Source organism: Brachyistius frenatus, unplaced genomic scaffold (genome assembly GCF_029030835.1).
Source record: "Brachyistius frenatus isolate BFR_SWC_R1_liver_20210118 unplaced genomic scaffold, ASM2903083v1 Contig_93, whole genome shotgun sequence".
Lineage (NCBI taxonomy): Eukaryota > Metazoa > Chordata > Actinopteri > Embiotocidae > Brachyistius > Brachyistius frenatus.
Window position 1 is genome coordinate 1,047,501 of NW_027210692.1, and position 22,761 is coordinate 1,070,261.

Genomic DNA, 22,761 nt, shown 5'->3' on the forward strand with positions numbered 1-22,761 from the left:
AAGATGCTGCACTGATCATTGATTATTACTATAATAAAGTGCTGCGCAGTGTTTGGCATCTGATAAGCCTTAAGTATCATTGATCTCCTACTCAAACTGGTCTCACACTAACAGCCGGAGACCTACTGTATGTTAAACCACTAATATAGGCCTGTATGTTTTTTAACGCTGGTCTGTTTCTGGTCTGAATGTCAGATGACACGACTGGGTTAACACACAAAAAAAACCCTTCTTTTCAAGTCAAGGGACCCAGCAAAAAGCTGAACCGAGTATAAATGCAGTGCAGCATCATCCACCAAAGAGCTGTGCTTGTCTTAATATTTCGAGTGCTCCCTTTGCCACTGCAATTAGAGAATATAACCCTGCTAAATTTTCAGCTTAAAATGCTAATATCGCTGCTTAGCATTGTCATGCGCATCTGATAAGCCTTCATACTCATTCATCTATAACTCAAATCAGCCCTAGGGGATTCATTTAATCATCTCTCTACCTGAGACCATCCGCCGTCTCCACAGCAGTCCCGTGTGTTTTTAAAGCAGCACTGTTTTCAGTCTGATAGAGCAGAGTTAATCTGGCTTTATACCCCGTCTGAACCGCTTGTCCGATAGTCGGGCAGCTTCGCCAACCCCCCTCCACCTTACTGGTGTTACGTGAGGAGGATCTGTGTCCCGCCATTCCTGAGATCCGACGTTCAGGCAAAACAACAGAGCCAGACTTTTGTCATCAGGTTCTATTACTATTTTAATCACAGCGTAAACAGAATTACATTCAGTACAATAAAAGCACGGCATAAACTGAAAGCAGCCTGTGATGCGTTAAAAAAAAATCATATCCAGAGTAATAAATCAATTCCAATGTCAGAACCCTCTACAGCAAGAAGCCTTGACAGGAGAAGCATAAATCAAGATTTTAAAAAGCACCTTTCACCAAAACTAATCTCTTGCACAGCCACTTCACGCCCTTCAACTGTGAAAGATGTTTTTTTGTTGAATGTTGAATAATCTGACTTTATTAAATTTGACAGCTGAAATACTGCTCCTGTCTGAAGGTAAAAAAACAAAACAAAACAACAACACTACTTTCATGTCGGAATATACGCCTGCAGACCGACAGAACAGCTGCACCGCTATGGAGGCAGTGAAGACGGTCACAAAACAGCACGCTGCTTCTTATCACTGCTAAATGTTATTTAACTGATCCACTATGAGGAACTTCTTTTGCCTTTACCCTTTTTGCTGCAGAGTCCCACTGTGGTGCTCAAGCAGCTGGTAATGATTCAGAACCACCCGTTACTGTGACACTTCAGCAGTGTGTGTGTGTGTGTGTGTGTGTGTGTGTGTGTGTGTGTGTGTGTGTGTGTGTGTGTGTGTGTGTGTGTGTGTGTGTGTGTGTGTGTGTGTGTGTGTGTGTGTGTGCCAGTAGCCACGGGGGCTTAACACTTTCACACAGCCCCAACAAACTAGTCTTGCAGCACTTCTCTGAAGTAGGCAGGTTTTTAAGCAAATGTATTGCAAGTTTGAGCCGAATCTGGCGAAAAATCGACAAAAGAAAGTGCTAATTAATGCGCGTTTCCATCCGTATTAGGAGTTTCCTCTGTTACACGCCAACTTTCCGACGTCATCCGAGCCTAAAATATATTGTGATGTTATCGGGAGTTGTTTTTTTTAGTTTTTTTTCAGTGTAAAAATAAGTATAGTACAAAGTATAGAGCTGCACTTGGTAACCCACGTTCTTTAGCTTTTAAAAGACAACAAAGAGGATTTATCAGTTTGTTTCAATAAGTTGATTTTTGCTTTCACCTGCAGCTTCTCCTCAGTCCACCGCATGGAAAGGCTGATGTTGCAAATATTTTCGCCGAAGACGCCCCACACACACACACACACACACACACACACACTCCTGTCGTCGAGGTCCCTGCTAGCCGATTCTTCTGACAGCTATAACCTGCCCTGCATCTACTATAATTGGCCATTATTTCTGGAGACCAAGTGTGGTGAGTCGCTGTTTCCAGCACGGTGGGCTACAACTGTGCAGTGTGTCAGATATAAAAACACAGGGCTGGATTCTCCACTAATAACAGGCAAAGGCTGGTTTCTCAGATGCGGTACATGCCCTGTCTCTGTTTCCATCAATACAGCCATACACTCGCATGCTATTTCTGTCTCTAGGGTCAACATAAGATCTTAAGAGGGAGACTGGTCCAAAACTATGAGTGCTGGAGGATATACATACTTGCCTTGACGCCCTGGCCTGGAGTATGAGTAAATGAGGGAGGTTAATGTTACAGGATTTGACATGATAAGAGAGGAGAGTAGTTTATAGACACTTCCTGCTGTGGCCACAGATGTGAGAGATATATGAATGTAATAATGGGAGAGGGGGGGGGGGGAATGATGAACTGAAAGAGTGACATTCAACGGGTAGAACAAAAACCAGTGCAAGACAATGGCTTTACTGTCTCACTAATTAGGCAACGGCACATAATTAGCCTTTTTTTTTTTTTTTTTTTTACAGAGTTTATGTCGCCTGAGGCGGATAGCGGGCACAAAGCAAAACATCAAAGTGAGCCGCTGGTGAGAAAGAGTCAAACTCCACAAGAGGACGGAGGGTCAAAAGGACTCCAGACAATTTCAGTTCAAACGCAGGACAACAGAGATGACTTAGACATTATTACGTTACATTACATTTCATTTAGCTGATGCTTTTATCCAAAGCGACTTACAATAAGTCAATAAGTCAACGACCGTGAGGGTAAATATTTATTCCAAGGAAGCGGAGATAAACAGGAACAGCATCTGCACCTGAAGTCTGCTTTGGAGTTTGCAGCTGAAGGAATAGCGTGATCATTACTTCCAATTCTCAACATATCAGCAAAAAAAAAACAACAACCTCTTAACAACTTCCTCAAGTAAAGAGCGCAGTCACAAGTGGCCGCAGTGTTCCCACACCCCGGCTCTTCGAACAGGTAAAAGTGAGAAGGTATATTTGCTGTGACATTAGGAAGCCATTTAGACAGACTCTGAGCTGTAAACCTACACAAACAGTCAGCATTAAAGCAACATTGCCAGCCTTGAAGCAAACCAATCTGAGTGAGAGAAAAAAAAAAAAAAAAAGCCCTGAAAATTAAACAGGAGATGAATTTTTCTCTCGTTATGTTACAGCTGTAAATTCTGTGGATGTCCGACTCTGCAGGGTTCGAGCACACTGGTACACGCTAAAGCTGCTTAACTTTGTTTCTCCAGCACACCGAAGGCTCTGACTTGCTGAGCCGCTGTTACATCGAGATCCGGCTGAAGTGGATTAACTTTTACACCTCTCTCTCTCTCTGTGGCACTATTCTCAAGTCGTCTGCACAAAAATGTGGCAGGCGGACTTATTAAAAAAAAAAAAAAAAAAAAAACGATCAAACCACTTTGTGTGCACAAATTGATCTTCACCCCTGCAAAGAGAGCAGTCGTTTCTTTACGAGGTTGGTTTCCGTAGCAACATACCAACACCTCAAATGAAGTAATTTTCTGCTCTGCGGCCATTTACTACAAATTCATTATTTTCTCCAAAACTATTCTTTCAGCTCCGGGAGAATTTGACCCAAATCAGCCTCAGCTGGTGTCAGTAACAGTAAATCCGCTCCGCATCTCCTCTCCTCTCCGCCCTGCCAGACTGTGGTCTCTGCAGTGTAACTCTTAACAACACTCTCTCTTTTTTTTTGTTCTTTTTTTTTTTTTGAGCAGTTGGATTTAAACAGATTCAATTAAGTTGAAACTCGGTTGACCCGGTGGCCTGAGGGATCATCCCGTGACTGTAAAATGAGAGGGTAAATCCTCCAGACAGCGGGTCAAAGTGACACAGCATCCTGAATCCACCAAGAACTCGGCAAATGTGTTTTGATTGCGCTTGACTTGTGTGCGTGGATAATGTTATTAAGTTGATAGAAATACAAGCTGAGTGTGCATAAAACAGATTTGAAGCCGGTTACTACAAATGCCGGAAGGAAAAACACTTTGAATATACAATACTAGGGAGAATTTGTTTATACCACCTGGTTCGATGTCATACAGACCTTTGAACATTTATAGTATGGTATTGTTTAGCAAGTCTGTTGTTAAGCACACTGCAGCAGCTGAAAGTGACACAAAGCGCCTACAATGGAGTCAAACACTTTCATGTACAGTACTGAGCCGGAGAACAACTCAGGAGGAGCCACTTTCCTCAGTTATCTCTGCTCACTCTGTTGTTCTTACAAACTTTGTGTGATCTCTCATTCCCAAGTAAAGGCTGATCACACCGAAAATGATTAATCAACAGAAAATGATCAAATATTTCTTAACAGATATAAGTAACTATCCCAAGCAAAAAAAGACCAACATTTTCAGTTCCAGATTATTTAATGCTAGAATTTGCTGCTTTTGTCCGTTTCATGTCATCATAAACTAAATATCTTTCAATTCCAGACGTTATTCCAGTTGAGACAATAATCATGAAATGACTGAACAAAAGCAATAATTGTAAATTGAAGCCGCGGTTTTTTAATATCATTATCATTATCATTATGTACCATCATATGTTAAGACAACACTTTATTGTGTAATGTTTTGTGTAATGTGTTTCCCAAAATGTCAAACTATTTCTTGAACCAAATAAGTGTAGTTTTATCATACAAACAGCTGTAAAGCATGATATCTTTTGCTAAAATGAAATCAAGCATTAAACTGACAAAGTTCCAATTTCAATTTGATCAATTCATAACTGAGAGTTGTTTTACAGTGTTAAAGTTTTTGACTTGGTACTATAACAGAAATGACTGATGTTCAATACTGAGCTGCAGTCGTGGGCGACTGACTAATTGTGCAAGATAAAAGCGAAATAGCCGGTTTACCATTGAGGATTAATTGCATGAAGCAGCCAGTATAACATGAGATGTGTCTGGGATTTCAATTGATCCACTTCAAGAGCACATGAAATGCTGGAAATAAGAAGAGAGCAGTAACATCTCCTTGTATGCCTCAGCCAAAAAGGAAAAAAAAAAAAAAAAAAAAGGTTATTTAGGGTAGAGTACTAAAAGCTAAACTTAAACTGTATTATGAATATCACTAAATAAAAAGGCCAAGGTCATATGTTTGGCTCAGTGAGAAGCTGAAAGCTACAGAACAAATGTAATTAGAGGAGAAGCACTCACAGGAATGACATAGCAGCACCGTGAATGGCAATCAGTGGTTGGAACTGCCATTGATGTACTTGTATGAGTAAATATATCTGTACAGTGCCTGCAATTAAAAGCCACCGAAGAAAAGCTGGTAAATCTGAGGACTTTTCTGTTGCACAAAACAGTCTGGCGAGAGGCCAACATCCAGTCAACAGTTCAACTCTGAATAGGCTCCTCAGATTTAATGTTCTGCGGCTGCAGGGGCCAATAAGATCCATGCAACAGTGTGATTAGTAAATCATGCCAACTTTAAATATTTCAGTCATCCCAGACTGTTTCTACTGTCATACCCAGCACCAGCTATCTTTTCTGCTGAAAATACTTCAGCCTGCATCAGATAGGAGAAGTGCTTCTTCTACATGCTGCTATCTGATTGTGACAGACATAGCTCAGATCTGCAAAATACATCAGAAGAGAGTGGCGGGGGGTGAAAATGAGGAACATACGCTGTTCAAAAAGTGTGAATATGTTGGGGTGAATATATGATACACGTGTGGTAGTCTGCAGGATGTTTCATACGAGAAAGCAAAAGGAGAAAATCAAGAAAGCTGAGTTAATGTCTTTTTCTCATGGTAATAAAAAATACTCAGTACCGCAACAAAAGCCGTAACAAACATAATATGTTATTTTGACCTAATTATCCACGATGAAAAAGGACCAAAAACAGTTTTGCTTTCATGCACGTCCACTAGTGAGTGTGATTTATTTATTGCCCTTTTGTTTCTCTTTGTGTTTTCTACATTAAATAAATTATCTGGTTTTAACAGGCAACACATTCAGAAATCTTTGTTGGGTGAGGTGAAAAGACAGAGAAAAGGTCTGAACATGCATTTTTTTTTTTTTTTTTTAATAATCCTGAACATGCATATGCACAAACATGCACCCAATGACACCCAAGTCCTCCTCGTAACGTGCAATGCACCAGTGTGCAAGATGTTCAGGTGCTGGTGTGTGAAGTACAATATGAAATGTTTGCTTGTTGGCGCACAGCTTTTGCGACAAATACTGAGAGGAAGCCAAGACACGATCAAGATATTTGCAAAATACATCAAAGGAGAACGGCACTAAATACAGACCAGGCTGATGTGGAAAGAGGAACAGAAACAGAAGATCACAACAGCAGGCAGTAACCTGCAAGATCAGTAGTTGCTGCACCAACAACCAACTACGAACTTCCTCCAGCGGCCCAAACGCATTCATCACGTACAAGTGGCGGCTTTAATTCGTGCAAGCTGGCACCTGGGCTGCATGACGTCTCATACGCTCTCTCCCCAGGCTTCTGTGGGGTTGACTTTTGAGACATATTTTTTTTTTTTTTTTTTTTTTTTTTAAATGAACTGCAGAAAGGCAGAGATGTGTGAGCTCCAGTGATGCATTAAAAACAACACCTGCCAGCGCAAATTAAAAAGGCAATGAAGTAATGTCAACACATTTACAAGCCAAGAGAGACAAGTAACACAAATAATTCAAAAACCTTCCATTACAACTGATACAAGGCAAATATACGGATGTGTAATTATGTTGTGTGTACTTTACTGATAACGGTGTTTAGCTCAAGGGCACCTCGGCAGATTGGAGAACTTCCACATTTAAGACTTTACTCTCTACTACTGAAATCATTACACTGCCCCAGTTGCATTCTCCCCCTTCTTCCCTGAATATATAACCCTGAATTTGTTTATGGGCGAACGAGGGAAGCCACAAGTAAAGAATGTGTCATTACTGAGCTTAAATTGTTGAGTTAACAGGAGAGGAAACTGACGAAGAGAAACTTTTGAAACCTTATCTGGACTAAATCTAAGGGGCGTCATCCTGTTATTGTTTGCACTTGATTGCATTTGAGCCAAAACAAGCAGTGAATAATCAATTACCAATATTGACTCACAGCTATTTTATTCACTGGTCAACTGCTTAACTCGTTTTGTAAGCCGATACAAATCCACTGTTTCAAATGAAAATGAGTGTTTTTCTTTTGCTGCTGAAACACATAAATATCTGCTCCACTATGTTGACCAGAGGCTTAGAAATTATGTCAGTGTGCTGTGTGATGCAGGTCATGTAACCTACACTGGTTGTATATAATTTTTTTTAATTTTTAATTTTTTTTTTACTGAAAACAGCTTCTTTCTCGGATGAATATGATGTCATGCGATGAACAGAGGTGAGAGAAAATGTTTTCCACCCTCTGATTACAGTGCTGGAACAAGTGGGGGGCTTCTAATCAAGTCAAAACAAATAGTGGGTCTGTCAAACAACTCTCAGCTACAACAAATAACAATTAGGAAGCTCTGGAGCCTTTAAAACCTCTCCACAGTGAAGGCCAACCGGAGCCTGTCTTGAACCACAATCGGTTCCCTCTGGGCCACAACTACGAGCGGTGCCACCAAGACAATAACTGCACTTCATCATGCTGCCAGCCACCAAACATACTGAGACCAAAGAGCCGTGGCCTTATTATGTGGAAAAGCCTTGAGGCTAACTGTGGCCGTCTGGTTTAACCAGATTATGATTATGCCACACGGGGGATTACCCATCCGACAGTCGAGTCACAGTCAGACACATGGTCATGTTCCTGGGCGGGCACACACAGACAGACAGACAGACAGACAGACAGACAGACAGACACACACACACACACACACACACACACACACACACACACACACACACACACACACACACACACACACACACACACACACTCACAAACACACAAGGCCATCTGTTACTGCCACAAACTACTATACGCTCGCTCTCTGCAGGACACAAGGGCTAATCCTAGCGAAGAGGAGGGGAGGACAAAGATGCTGTGTGAACTGCAGAAAAGGATAAGATCTCTGCTGAAAAATAGATTTTCACAATTTTGCAATCTCCTGAGAAGTACCTCTGCGAATAAAGGATTAATAGATCATAAGAGGGGTGACGGGGGGGGCGAGGAGGGGGGGGGAGGGGGGAAGGCTGTGGAGCGGCATAAAAGAGACGGATGAGGCAGCGAAGAGGCAATGAATGTTTCTGGCCCTCTGTGTGCAATGGCTGCCTGCAGCTGATGCAAAATGGAGCTGTGAGAGTGAGAAGTCAAAAAGAAAAAAAAAAAAAAGAGGTAAGGGGGGAGTGAGGGGGCAAATGGGAGGTGGGGAAAGAGGGGGAAAGTGTGAGAGCACTGCAGAGGAGGGGGAGCGGCAGCAAGAGGGGGAGAGGGAGTAGAAAGAGTGTAATTTGTTCTTCTCATCTGTCTGGGATTCCTTCCTCACCTTGGCCCAGATTTTCAGTCTGTCTTATTTTCACTTCTAATAGAGGAGGGAGAAGGACAGACACGCACACAAACACAAACTGACACACACAAACTGACACACACTTCTTGTGGAGGCCATTAGTCCTCACACTCATTATTACTTCCTAATCATCCAGCGGCACGTCGAAGACTTCAGGAGCGAGAGAAGCCTGCTAATCTGAGCCGGCAGATGTCAAAGCAAAAAAAAAAAAAAAAAAAAAAAAGAAAAGAAAGCTGTTATGTAGCAATAATGTACAGACAGCTGAAGGGAATAATGACTGCCCAGATATAGACTGCAGCTACGGGAATCACAAGAAGAGGCAAGTGAGCTTTGACTGAAGCAGATGGCTGATGTAAAACACAGCTTCTCGGAGGTAACAGTATGCAAATCTCAGCCAGGTGTCGGCCACGAACGGCGAGACGACAAGAATCCGAAAAGAAAACGGCAACTGGCTGGATTCAATAATGTTTTGAGACTAAACTATCCCGCTGAGGAAAAGCACAAGAGCGTTTGTCTAGCAGGAGCTGTCTGGGTGTTTTACACAACACATCAAAGAGATCATTACTTTAGAGCGGCGCTGCCACAGATTCCCATTAAGAATGACAGAAGCATGTAATTAACATCAGTTTGACAACGGATTCCATCACAGCTAAAAGATGAAAACATCAGAAGTGTACTGGTTACAGTAAACTGTTAATCATGTATTTGTGGTATTTTAACTGTTGATGAAATTTCTGTCGACTTTTAATCAACTTTCTTCAGTATTTTTAAACAACGGTTAAACAAATAATATATTAGACATGAAGCAGTCATGGAACAAGACAATTATTGCTGTTGGTTGCATCTCCAGCTGAACAGAGTAGTTAATTAATTGATGGATTGTTAAAAGAAACACAAATAAACGCCATCGCATTTTGATAAATGATCCGTTGTCTCATCTCATGACAGTATACTAAATATATTTTGAGGTCTGTGCTGTCAGTCGGACAAAATGAGACATCTGAAGCCGTCATCCAGTGCTTCAGAAACGTATCATGAACACTTCTCAATATTTTTTGTGTACGTTATAAAAACAAGTGGTTAATTCATGAATTGAGATAATAACTGGAATGTTAAAATAGAGTATCGTCGCCTCTCCCGCCAGAGACTTGGGGTATTCTTCTAATCGGATCTACAGCAGTTTGTGGTGGTTGGGTTCACAGTACAAAGCCAAGTGTCCTATTTAAGGAGCCCAGGAGGAAAACGAGCAGGTACTGAATGCCCATGCAAGTAAATGATGACAGGAGATCAGGGATGCGGACCGCTGGATGAATCCCGATAAAACGCAGTCGAAATTCTGCGATGAATTGGATTGGTTGTTACATTTGATGAATCCAGCAAAACTGGCAAATGTTGTCTGGTTTCTCAAATGTGAAGCTTTGCTGCACATTTATTATTTCAAACTGAAAAGGCGATTTCTTCTCTCTCCCCCACCCCCCATTAATTTTACATTACAGAGACTAAAGGAATAACTGATAAGTATTCCAGCCGACTGTCAGTAGTAGTGTTGTGAATACACATTATTTTGTGAGGCTTCATACTGCATGACATTTGGAGAAGATACATCAGAGTCATCAATGATATAGTTAAGCGCTGTACTAATCAATTAATTAATTAATTAATTAAGAAGTAGGATTTGGTCATGTACTGTTATTACATTTACTTCATTGAACTGTATAGAAAACATAACAGCATAAGTTGGGATAAGGGAGGATATGTCTTTTCCCATTATCAAATGATAAAATAAACTTCTTAGATATTGACATTGGCTGAACAGTAATTATGTCTCCGCATTGCTCAAGTGCAGCCGTTACAGTGAATAGTGTTCAGACGAGCCTCAACTATAACTGTTTGCCTGAAGGACTGTTTGGTTTGTATGTGGATAATGCCGGGAAGATAACATACAATCAGTTGGGAATAAGAACGAGGTTCACGGGTAAATAATCTGTTGGGAGTCAGCCAGAGCGGGGGGAGCCAATGTAATCTAATGCACACTGGCCAAAAGAGCAGATGGGTAAACTGATGATGTCTCAGTGCACACCAGAAAAACCAAACCAAAACAAATGTCTCATGAGTAAATCTAGTCTCTCACATCTCTACTTGGCAATCAATAAACTCAAACTACCAATGAATGAGTTGTTGTTTTTTAATTTGTTTTTATGATTAAAAATACTTTTCCAGATTTCAATTTTCATGCTTAACGTTTTGTGAGACTTCTAATTTAAACACTTTTTAAATGATCCGTGTTCGCAATACCGCTAAAACTGTGATGAACTTCTTCGTTCCCAGACCTGTGAGAAAGCTCCATCTTTTTAGTGACCACTTCATTTACCACTCTGCAGCCTGAGAATTAACTTGGCACTGGCCGAAGAATCAATATGAAGTAAGGCTGTGTACAAACAGCACTGACCAACGAGACAAACACGGCCACGGCTGACGCTGAGGAGGTGGTATTTGCTGTTGCTTGAAGCTGGTTGTTAACCTCGCCTGTGTAAATGACACCTTCAGGATTTGCAGGTCTGGTCTGGTGCCAAATTTAGATCTGGCTGCTCTGAAAGTAAATAACAAGCCAAGGCGAGAATTTACTTATCTCCAAGACATCAACCCCTGGAGTCTTGATAAGAGGGATTAACAATCTCTGCCTCTGACTTTGAACTTGAATGCCTCAAAAAGGGATCAATAATGGATCATAACCTCTCTTTTTCGTAAAAAAAAAAGAAAAAAAAGGACTGCACTCCTGAATGAGCCACAGATATACTTTACACTTCAAAATCAATCTTTATGCAAATCCAGGACTTTCCTTTGACGACTATACTGTTGGCCAGCGTTGTGAGAGAAAATTCCTTCCAACCAGGGATTAGGAAACTGACAAATGCCGACTATTTGCTTTTAGTTTTTATGCTCTAAGCTGTTCAAACAGCCTGTCTGGGGGTCTAAAAGAAACTGAATGTGGTGTGGTGATATTTTTATGCATAAAGATAAGAGCTGACTTGACTTTTCATTAGAATGTCTTACAGCTATTATTTTATAGGGTACGCCTGTCGTTATCCTTGTTTTAGTTTCGAGTTTTCATTCATGTCAGTCAAAAGTAAAGCCATTTGATTACCACTAACCTAAGTTAAAGTTCCTATAATAACGCTATTATTTATAAGGACTACATAAACATTTAATAAATGGTGTATGATAAATTACTGTCCAGTTGTATACAGCTGTGTTGATTAATGTGCAGTGTTTATCACCAATTATTATGTTTACAATATAAACCTATTTTCCTTGGTGGAGCTACGGTTGTTCACAAATAAACACTTAAAATGTCCTTTCTAATGGTGTGTTATAAACCATTCATGATTCTTGGTTTACAAACTTCTCTTAAATGCTAAATGCAGACAGGGTATTGCATAAAATGTTGCCAGAAGTTTTCACGCACCGTGTTTGTGGTCTTTTCTTACATAACGAATGTTGTCGTATAAAAACGTGAATATGTCTCACTTTTTACACCACCTTGAACTCCCTTCTGCATTCAGTGGGAGAGAAGTGCTGTGGGCAGCCGCCCGTTGGAGGCTCAATCTTTAATAAGGTGTTACAGTCCACGAAGCTGGACTTTTATAGAGCTTGGGTGAAAATGAACTGTTATCAGTGTCAGCAGAGCAAACGATCCAATCACAGACGGGAACGATGGCTTCCAACTGTCCTAACCGCAGAAGAAAGCAGATGATGCACACCAAAACGTTCATCCAAACATTTTTTTTAAATTCTGGGTAATGAAGTGGGGAACGAGAGGTTTTTAAACTGATACCAAAATACACCATCTGCAATGAATATATGACTCTTCTACTGCAAAATATATCCTTTATGTTATTCATAAATGGAAAACCATCTCAGCAATCACCTCATATCTCTGTTGCAAATGTGCTGCTAACAGCAGTGATTTCATTCCTTTATATGATCTGACCTGTAAAGAGAAAAACTCCACCGCTTTGTAAATTTAATTGGATGTCTTTCGAGGGCTGGAAATAACAGCAAAGTAATGTTTCACCTATTATGCTGCCAGTAAGAGAAAACTTTGTGGTTGGATCCCCATACATTTATTTGATTATTTATTTTTATTTTTGTCTTATGTTCCCATGGATTCACATCCCAATGTTAGAGCCCCACCGATACTAAATTCATATTGAGATATGAGCAATATGTTGAAATGAAATAGTTGGCAAAGTCCTTTAACTAAGTAGATGTAGCAAAACTTGGATGTATCATTGATACGTCAAATATAAAGTCATTTTTATATGACCTAAGCAAGATGAGGACGTGTTGGATGCAAAAATCAAGAGTCACAGGGATAATGTGAAGAAATACCTCTTTCATGGTTTAAATTATTCAAGGCTCAACCTGTAGGCTGTAATTTTATGTTCCCTAGTTGAAACTCCAGCACGCCAACGATGTTTATGATGTTGTGCTTCATGTATAAAACCTTCATCTACAAAATGTATACTATCTGTGACTTTCAAATCATTTAAGTAGACACCACAAAATGTGCAAACAGTCAGGAGCCAGAGCCTCAGAAATGTTGTAAATGTCACTTTTCAAAACCCTTCACAAAGATTTGTTTCAAGACGTGTCTGCACTGAGGGCAAATCACAAGTAGCGTTTTAGCAGGATAGCAGCAGCTGTTTTGGAAGCTCCCTGAGCCCAATATATAATCACTGCAGTTATGCACAAAAAAGGTCGCACTTACATGCATTTAGTGCCGGTAAAACGGGAGCCATTAGGCCGTTTGTGTAGAGACAACTGACTGAAATAGGATACGCATGAAAAGCATGTCTGAAGCACCCATGATGCAGGCATGCTGCAATAGCTGACTTTGACTTTTTTGAAAAGAAACAAGATCCCCGGTGCAACGTTCTCATTCTTGACTCTTCAGAAAACCTGCGATAGTCAATGCCGACTCGATAGCTCGGCTGCATCAGCAATCACACTACAGGTGAAGGCAGTCTGCTCAGCTGAGCAACCACTGAGACATAGCAATGCAAGTGAGAGATCACACACCTCCAAAAAAAAAACACACGCATATACACTACACACCTTGTCGCACACTACACACCTTGTATCATTAGTGCTCAACCTGACAGCTGAGTAGCGCTTCCTTAACAAATACCCTCTCGAGTACAGACTCAGCCTGCCTAACGAGAACGGGAACAGAATCAGTTGTCATGTTATCCGAGACATCATTATGTCACCATTGATTTCCTGTGATTTGAAAACATGCAATTTCCCTCTCCAGTCAGCCTGTCAATTTCCAACACTCCCCGCTTAGTAATATTTTGCACCTTACACCACTCGCAGTTTTAAACGCGCAATAAAAGATAAACCTGGCCATGCTGACAATTACCACGAAGCATAACTAGCATGCGTTATCTCTAGGAATAGAAAACCCTGTAGAATAAGAAATACATGTTATCTAAATTGATCTTGTGGTTCACCAACTGGTACAGTAACTTTATTTTCTAATCCGAGTCAGGGAGCGTTTCAAAATTGTACTTAAATTAAAAAAGACAATGTGCAGCACAAATAGTGTTTTATATGCTGCCACCCTGCCGTCTCCTGTACTGTCACTGATAACAAGTTGGCTGATCTGTTGCTCACTTGTAGAGCGGGCTCTGATATCTCTGCAGGTTCTGAAGTGGTGAATTTGCATTGGAACAATTAATGGTACTCTAAATAATTATTCAAAACATATATCAATATGCATTCAAATGGTTACCTTTCCTAGTCAAAGCAATTTAGGGCTTGGTAGGGCTGGATACCGAGCTTCCATACTTCTATGGCACCGACCGAATTGCGAACATGTTGTGGAGTTATATATATACTGTAGAAATTCTGTCATTTGGTACCAGATTTTGATGCCACTTCATTCTTTAAAAAAAAAAAAAAAAAAAAAATGTTGGCCAATTCCGAGTCGCATGTGCTGCAGTAACAGGAAGCTTCTTTGTGAGGCATTTAGGGAACATCAGTAATTCGTGGAGTCTTTCGATAGCTTGCATACAAGGCCTTTTGGGGAAAGCTTAACATTTTAGCTACATCAAATTTACCTGGACGCTCTCCCCTTCTGAAATGAATGGATTTTTATAAAATTGGTATCAGAACAACTCGCGTTCAGGAGCTGGTATTGAAGTCAAGATATCTATATCGAAAATGTTTGAACGAGACCCAGCAGCTCTTCACACTTTGTCAACTGATCTTTGACGAACACACATGCTATGTTTGACGTAACAGGCTTTATGTGAGTTTAATGAGGCTGCAATCAAACAAAGTTGTGTATGCTGCGCATGAATATGGTATAATATAACCAGGAAAGCGTGCAGTAGTTTTGTGTAATCCTGGTCAAACCACAGAGACTAGGAACTTGACTCAGTGTTAACATTTAAGAGAAATACACTGCCACAATTCAGTAAACCATTGCAAAAAAAAAGATCAGTGCAAGGTGATTATTCAAGTCAAGCCGGTATTTTTAATTATCTTTTGCAAACCATGCTTCCAATTTGAATGATAAACTCTTTCATTTCTCTTCCCAGTCGCTGCTTCTGCTCTAATTACATAACAGGAAACCACATCTCCAAGAAAGCCTTAAACGGGCCGGTGTGGCAAAACTATTGAAAGCGTTCTGCAGGTTTCTTTGACTTCTTTAAAAAATACATATGACCACACTTTTGTAGCACTGGAATTTAACTTTAACAATAAATGTCAAACATTAGCCCCCTCATGCCAATAAAGTACAGGGAGACATCTGGGATTGCCATTTTATATGTAGGGGTGCAAATAATGATTGTTTTCATTATCGATTGTGTCGATTATTTTCTTGCTGTTTGGTCGTTAAGGTGTCAAAAACTAATGAAAAACCATGAGTAGTGTCTCCTAAAGCCCAAAGTGGAACCAGAAAATATTAACATTTAAGAAACTGGGATCAGAAAATTTCATTACAAATGATAAAATGCCATGAATTGAGTCTTACAACAATTTCCTGTCGACAAACTAGTCAATTCATTGACAAAGTTCTGGTTAAATGGATTCGGGAAATTGGACCAAATGCATCTCAAATCATGTTTTTGTTACAATTTTCTCATTTATTTTACTGCTTAAAGATGCATTAGTAAGAATTGTTTTTTTTCCTTTGACTGAGCTGAAAACCACCAACACCTGGACCACAGAACCAACAGGAAATAATGTTCTTTCTATCGCCAACCTCTTGAATCAAGGTCACCGTGTAATAAGCTCTGACAAATGTCAAACCCATTACATAATCCCCTGAGCTGTATCATTATAAGCATATGGCTCTAACAAAAAGCACACCGCAGTCGAGTGGTGCGAGCCTCTGGCTAAGTAACTTTCAAATGGCACAGCTCAAAATACAGAATCTAAGTCTGCTCTTCGCCATTTGATTCAAAGACTTAAATGTATTAAAGAGCTTTCTCTTTAAGAAAGAGCTTTCTTTAATACACTTAGCTTTAAAATAATTGCAGCATCTCGACGTTCTTTGGTAACACATGGACGTTCATTTTCTTGTCTAAGCAGAAGCTGTCTGAAATCCGCTCTCCCTAAAACAAATAACCATAACAAATTCATTGCTATCATTAATTCCTTTAAAATGACAGCAAACTGTATTATGTGTATGGTGCTAATGAGTGCCATTATGTGATTGAGAATCCTTTATGGGCTTTCTATGGGATGAGTCAGGGCAAAGAGCCAAGCCATTGAAAGGCCAGAGGAAAGAGGAGTGGTTCGTCACCATTTCTGTTAACCCTGTGTGTTATCTAAAGGTTTAAACAATCACACGCTCTTCACATCAGCCACCTTCAGAAAGTTACGCAAGAACTGTCGCCGAGTGTCAGCTTCAAACCGGATCCCAAGGCAAGGACAAGACTAGCGTATAACTGAATATTTATCACCGTATCCACAAACAGAAATCAAGACTGTGGGGATATTTAAAGACTGGGTTTCTCTGTCAAAGATTAAAGATTGTGCACACAGGATTGTTTCCTTACAAGCTCAAACAACACAGAGCACATCTGTTTTAATGAGCTGTTGTGACTCCGTGGTGCAAAGAGGTCATACAGTGAGTGTCAAATGACAACGAGAAAGATCACACCAAAGGATCCTATCGATGCAATAAAAATTCAAATTTACAAGTGGAGATATACTCGCGCATTTCCAAACAGAGCTGCGATCAAATCAGGATTGACATTTTTCCAGTTGACACAGGTGTGCATGACGACGCCACTCCAGTACAGTTAAATAAATTCACATCAAGTGCAATTTCACCCAAAACATTGAAAGGCAGACGTGATATATACAACACTTAATCTTAGGTTGGGACGGATCTTTTTGGGTAGGCTACCTGAATAAATTTCATGGAAAAACAGGTTCGCCATAACGCAGTAAATCAGGGCCTGTTGTAATAATGCGTTAGCCTCTGTGACATTGATCCTATTAGGATGTTTGTGTAAATTAGAGAATGAAATTAACAGGCATGTCATAAAAACTAAACTCAATATACAAAGCTAGATGTGGGAAATTTATATATTTATAATGCACCATCAAAGATTTACCATTTACACTACGATAGCTATCATTTTCCTTTCAACATTTATGAACGTATTAGACCATTTTAGGCAATGCTGCAAATCAATTAGCAGTTCTGCTTACAGGAAATAAATTGTGTTTTATATGATTTTTGAGATGAGATGAGGTTAAGATGAGGTACTCGGTTGGTTAGGTATTTAATTGCTGGGTTAGCCAAAACATTCACTCATTCATATCTGGACCGGTTCATCCCATTTGTAATATGATTCTGATTTTATAATAAATTCGCCCAAAGATCTGAACTTATATACATTATATTTCAACAGTCATTAATGTAAAATTAAAAAAAAAAAAAAAAAAAAGTGTCAATATCACAGCAGGTTTAAAAACTGTTTCTGGAAAGCAAAACTTTGAACAATCCACAACGTGCAATCCTCACAATGTTAAACTTGTTCTGCAGGAATAATGAAGTGTGATTTGTGCGGTGTGGGGTGGAAACACTGAGTGATAATGGAAGACAAGTTGGCAGGCAAAGCGAGCTGCAAGATAGCAAATCCAAGACAGCTTGCATGAGAAATCACATGGCTCACTGTAAACAAAGCAGTTACGCAACAATCTGAGATTCATGCAAACTGCCAGGAGGCAGGTTGTCAACGATCCCCTAACTAACTACATTGCACCGGGTGAGCCGTACAAGGGGTCAGTGAGGAAGCGCAGCGGGGAGGGGTGGGTGGGTGGGGGGGGGACTGGAGCCCGTTTAAACCTGTAGGGGTGGCTGGTGGAGCCCATCCCCCCTAATGTGACTCATGTTTCCCCGCTCAGTGTTGCCTGCTTCCCGCACAGAAGGGGGCGGGAAGGGGAGAAGAAGCGCCATAATAATCTTGTTATAAACATGCAGTAGTAACATCCTGCAGTTTCATATTAAAAAAAAAAAAAAGGAAAAGAAAAAAAAAAAAAAAAAAGGCAACCACGTGCTGTCATTGACTTTAAAAAAAAAAAAAAAAAAAAAAAAAAGCAACATGTTTATTACCCGTGAGAAAAGTCACTGAAAACTTGAAGGAAAGGAAAGAAGGTGGGATGTTGAAACGGGGGGGGTGGGAAGTAGCGGCTCGGGAACACGTTTCTATCTTTCGTTGCGCATCTGTGCGTAAAAGCAAACAACAACAACAAACGTGGCAAATGCCATTTGAGATGATGACAAAAACCAAACCACACACACACAAGAGAGAGCACTGCTCGGCGGGAGGGCAACGCTTGTTCAATCATAATACGGCTGGTGCAAACGAGAGAAGGTGATGCTCTGAATCCTGCCTCGCAAAGAGCAAGAAAACACGTCACACCGCATGGCTCTTTATTTGTTGACAAGCCAAAAAAAAACTCCGGCGCCGGATTTGCAAATTGGTGGCAAAAACAGGCCGGCGCTGCGGCAACCACTCGCCCTCCTCGCAAGTTGCCTCGCCGGAAAAATTTCGGGGCTAGCTCGCGAAGCTCTGCTAGGCTATAAATGCCACTGAGGAAGAGAGAGAAAGCACATTCGCCTCCGTTAGCCCGCTAGCGCCCATCCCCCATCCAACCAAGCCTTTCCCTGTCTGTGTCCACCATCTTTAATCTGTGCTCCGTCTCCCTTACCCACCCGTACAAAACACGACCCCCCCCCCCCAAAAAAAACCACAAGACACTCACCTTTAACGACCATCGCCGAATCGATTATCACCTTCCGGAATCATAAATCGATTTTCGTTTTAATATCGTGTGTGTTTTAATATTGAAAAATTGGCCGTGCGAGCGGAACCGCGCCTTGAGAGAAGAGCAGCAATCCTAAACCGCCATCTGGTGGTATTTTCCTCTCTGTGATGCAGCGGGAGCGGCGCAGCCTCAGACCGAGACACAGCTGCCCCCTGGCGGACACACCGGGCCGCGGCGGACGCGCGCCTCCGGGGCCGAGCACGGGAAGGGAGGGACCCGAGACCCCGCCAACACAACGCCGGCGGGGACGCGCACAGGAGCGGCGAGAGACTCCCACTCCTCACCCAGTTCAATCATTATTTTGATAAAAAAAAAATAAAAAAAAACTCTGTTGGAAATAGTATATCCCAAGCAAATTAAAAGTCCCAGAAACAAAACGCTCACTGAGCACCTTTTGGATCTGTGTGTAATTCCTTTCTTCCAATTAAAAGACGTAAGTAGGATCTGCAAGGTGCTGGTGCAGGCTAATGCAAGAGTCCTGCATTAAACCCCACCTTCAAAAGTTTATACTGTTCAGTTTTTGTTAAAAACTGTTTTAAAGTGTTGTTGATTCAACTTTACGTAGTTTGTTGTTCAGTCCACTAAACTCCCTCACTTGATAAATAAGAAATATCATATGTAACACCTGATGGGTGTACCTAATAAACTGATCTGGATAAACGAACAGGGTAAATTCAAGGGCTGCCATTAATGTCTAAAAGTAGTGAATAATGCATATTACATACGTTTTTGAATGTCCACACTCACAGAAATCTATTTTGTCATACAAGACAAAGAAAAGTTTATGTGCTTGAAAAATTAAACAACCAATTGTCAGAATAGTTGCCGATAAATTTTGACATGATTGGCAAATCAACTGCGGCTGAAATAAACTCGCTGTATAAACTTTCTGCAAAGAAATATCGATGATTTTGTAGTTTCCAAAGTTGACAAGATGTGAAATAGTAAAAAGCCACTCTCTTTGCAAAGCACACATCAGTGCATCAATGACCTTTGACCTGGGGCTTTGCTTGATACCTCTACTTCCCGTCCTAGATGAAGCGAGAGAGAGAAGAGAGTGAGCGTGTGCACGTGACTGAACTCCTACACCAGGTCCTTGGGCTGAAACCGAATGTGTGTATAAACCCAATTACAAAGCCTGGATGGACTCACATTACTCACTCCAGCTCACTGTGGCCTGATAGGAGGAGAGGGAGACAGAGTCAGGGAAAGCATGACTTAATTATATTAGTCCCACTTCAGAGTCATTAAGTGGATATGAAACACTTGCATTACATACTGTGTGTGTGTGTGTGTGTGTGTGTGTGTGTGTGTGTGTGTGTGTGTGTGTGTGTGTGTGTGTGTGTGTGTGTGTGTGTGAGAGAGAGAGAATGACACCAAAATATAAATTCGGTTGTGCCCACCTTTTCTGCATCTTTGTAATAGATAAGACAGTAATGTGCATATACACACACACACACACACACACACACACACACACACACACACACACACACACACACACACACACACACACACACACACACACACACACACACACACACACACACACACACACACACACACAAACACACACATGTCCTGGATGGTGTTTTATCTGATGGACGCACTGTTGTTTGCCATAGCAACAGGACATCTTGCCCATAAAAGCTGAGCAGAGCTGCCCCTCAGGGTTAGTACACAAATATATACACACACACACACACGCACACACACACACACACACACACACACACACACACACACACACACACACACACACACACACACACACACACACACACACACACACACACACACACACACACACACACACACACATAATTACACAGACATAACTAACATTATTATTCTTTCATGTTTAGTGTAATGAGGAATTCCACAAGTTTAAAAATAAAAACTGTAATACAATGAAGAGGCTTTAAAAAAAAAAAAAAAAAATTTTTTTTAAATCCTCAAAGAAACATTTTGTAGATTTGGAATTGGTATGCATTTAAGAAATCAAATTGGGAAGCATGCATATCAACATATAACCCTACAAATGCAACAAATACCCTTAAAAGATCATAAGTGAGTGAATAATCTGTGAAAATAATCGGGAATGCTAACATGTTTATTTTTTTTGTTGATTTTACAAGCTCACTTCTGCACAGTCATGTTGGAGTCATATTGTGCAGTGTCTTGCTTAAGGCCACTTCAGGGAAAGTCTCACTAATTCACACACACCACTCAGATCTGCTCTGTAAACCAGTGAAATAGTTCACATTTCTAATATCTTTCAATTCTCAGCTGATTCCCATAAATAACAATTGTTTTCTTGTGATGTCTATTGTAAAAAGGTCAGAGGTCAGCTACAAAAGAGAATAGATAACACCCATAGCTTGTGATATCTCGTTGCTATTTTTGTTTGTTTTATCAGGTTGCATGATTCACTATCATTGGAAAATGGTAAAAAAGAAGAAAAAAAATATCTTTTTGGATCAGCTCTCTCAAGGGAGGTGCTCCTGTTGAGAAAATATCCCTCCCCAAAGCAAATGACATTTGTTCGATGACTAGTATTGTCAGAACTGGGTCACAGCAGCCGCATGCAAGCAACAGAGGTAACATTTGTCCAGGTAAAACAGGGGAGGGAATTAAATCAGCGCCAGAAATGGACGATTTGCTAAAGATGTATTCGTCTGTGTTTCAACTGTGTTCTGTAACAATCATTTGTAAACAATTCTGTCCATTTCATTTACAATATTTTATTCACAACACGTGGAAATTGTTTCTTGACATTGAATAATCACTTTCTTTCTTGCAGATATTAACATTGTATTGTATTCAAAAACATCTACTATGACAATATATCACATTCGTCATGTATGATGGCGAAAGCTACAGTACAGGTCTCCTCTCAGTAGATAGGGGTTCAAATATTTCTACTGTGAGCTCTAAATTTCATATTTCAGGGCTTTTTTTGTGTGCTTATTTTGACTCATAGCGCAGATGTAGTGTAAATACACATATATTTATAAACTAAAGGATGACAGTTCATATAGTTTGCATATCTGACCTCCAAAATTGCCCAGAGAATTGTATTCTGTCTTTATTTCAATGTTTGCTATTATACTGTCAAGCCTTTTAAAAAAAGAAACAAACACTGCACATCACAACGAATGAGATACTCTCCAGCTGATTATGCCCTTGTGTTGTGATTTTTTTTTTTCAGCCATGTGCAAACACTGTCTGTGTTGCAACACTGAATCGAAGTGATTTGCTCTGGGCCCCAATTAAACGTCTCCTCTGTTTAAACACATTCTGCAGACACTTGTCCACGTTCATCCGTCTCAAATCGACACAATTCTTCAGCTTCTGGAAGTGCTTCACTGAGACTACACCTTACTTTTTAAGTATGCATGGCGCAGTGCTTTCTTACATAACCAGCAGACGTCTGTGTTTGATCCATGCTCGTGTTCCCATTGGCCCAGTTTTGAGTTTCAATGAGAAACTGTGTTCTACGTATACACACAAAAACATGGCCCCACTTGGATGAACACGCATAACACGCTCATCACACCATCCACAATATCTCAAACTTTTCCTGGGGCTGTAACCATGGAAACAGAGGCTGTCTGGTGCAGCATCAGCGCCGAAAAACCCTTTTAGACTTTGAAGGTAATCACAGGTTATCACTCCGGATGTCAGTAGTAGTGACAAATATCTCAATCAGTGGGGAAACACAGATCCGGGAGAGTTTCGAGAGTTCTTTGATGGTGGTTTGATGGATGCATTTCAAACCTTCTCTCTTTCTTCAGGCTGAAACACACTCATTGGGCGTATTGAGTTATGCAATAAATTCCTTTTTTATTCTTTGCTCTGTCTCATCTCAGGGCTGTTGACTAACAGAGAGGCTTTACATGACTATTCCACGCCTGTATGCCTGTC

At 40.6% G+C, this 22,761-nt stretch overlaps 1 protein-coding gene across 1 annotated transcript in view; it reads right to left on the reverse strand.

Moving 5' to 3' along the window:
- Positions 1-18,939, reverse strand: part of stag1a (STAG1 cohesin complex component a) — a 37,431-nt gene extending 18,492 nt beyond the window's left edge. The window contains exon 1 of the mRNA XM_069710661.1: positions 18,772-18,939. The gene's annotated coding sequence lies outside the window, so the exon portion shown is untranslated. The remainder of the gene's footprint in view (positions 1-18,771) is intronic.
- Between the last annotated feature and the right edge of the window lie 3,822 nt (positions 18,940-22,761).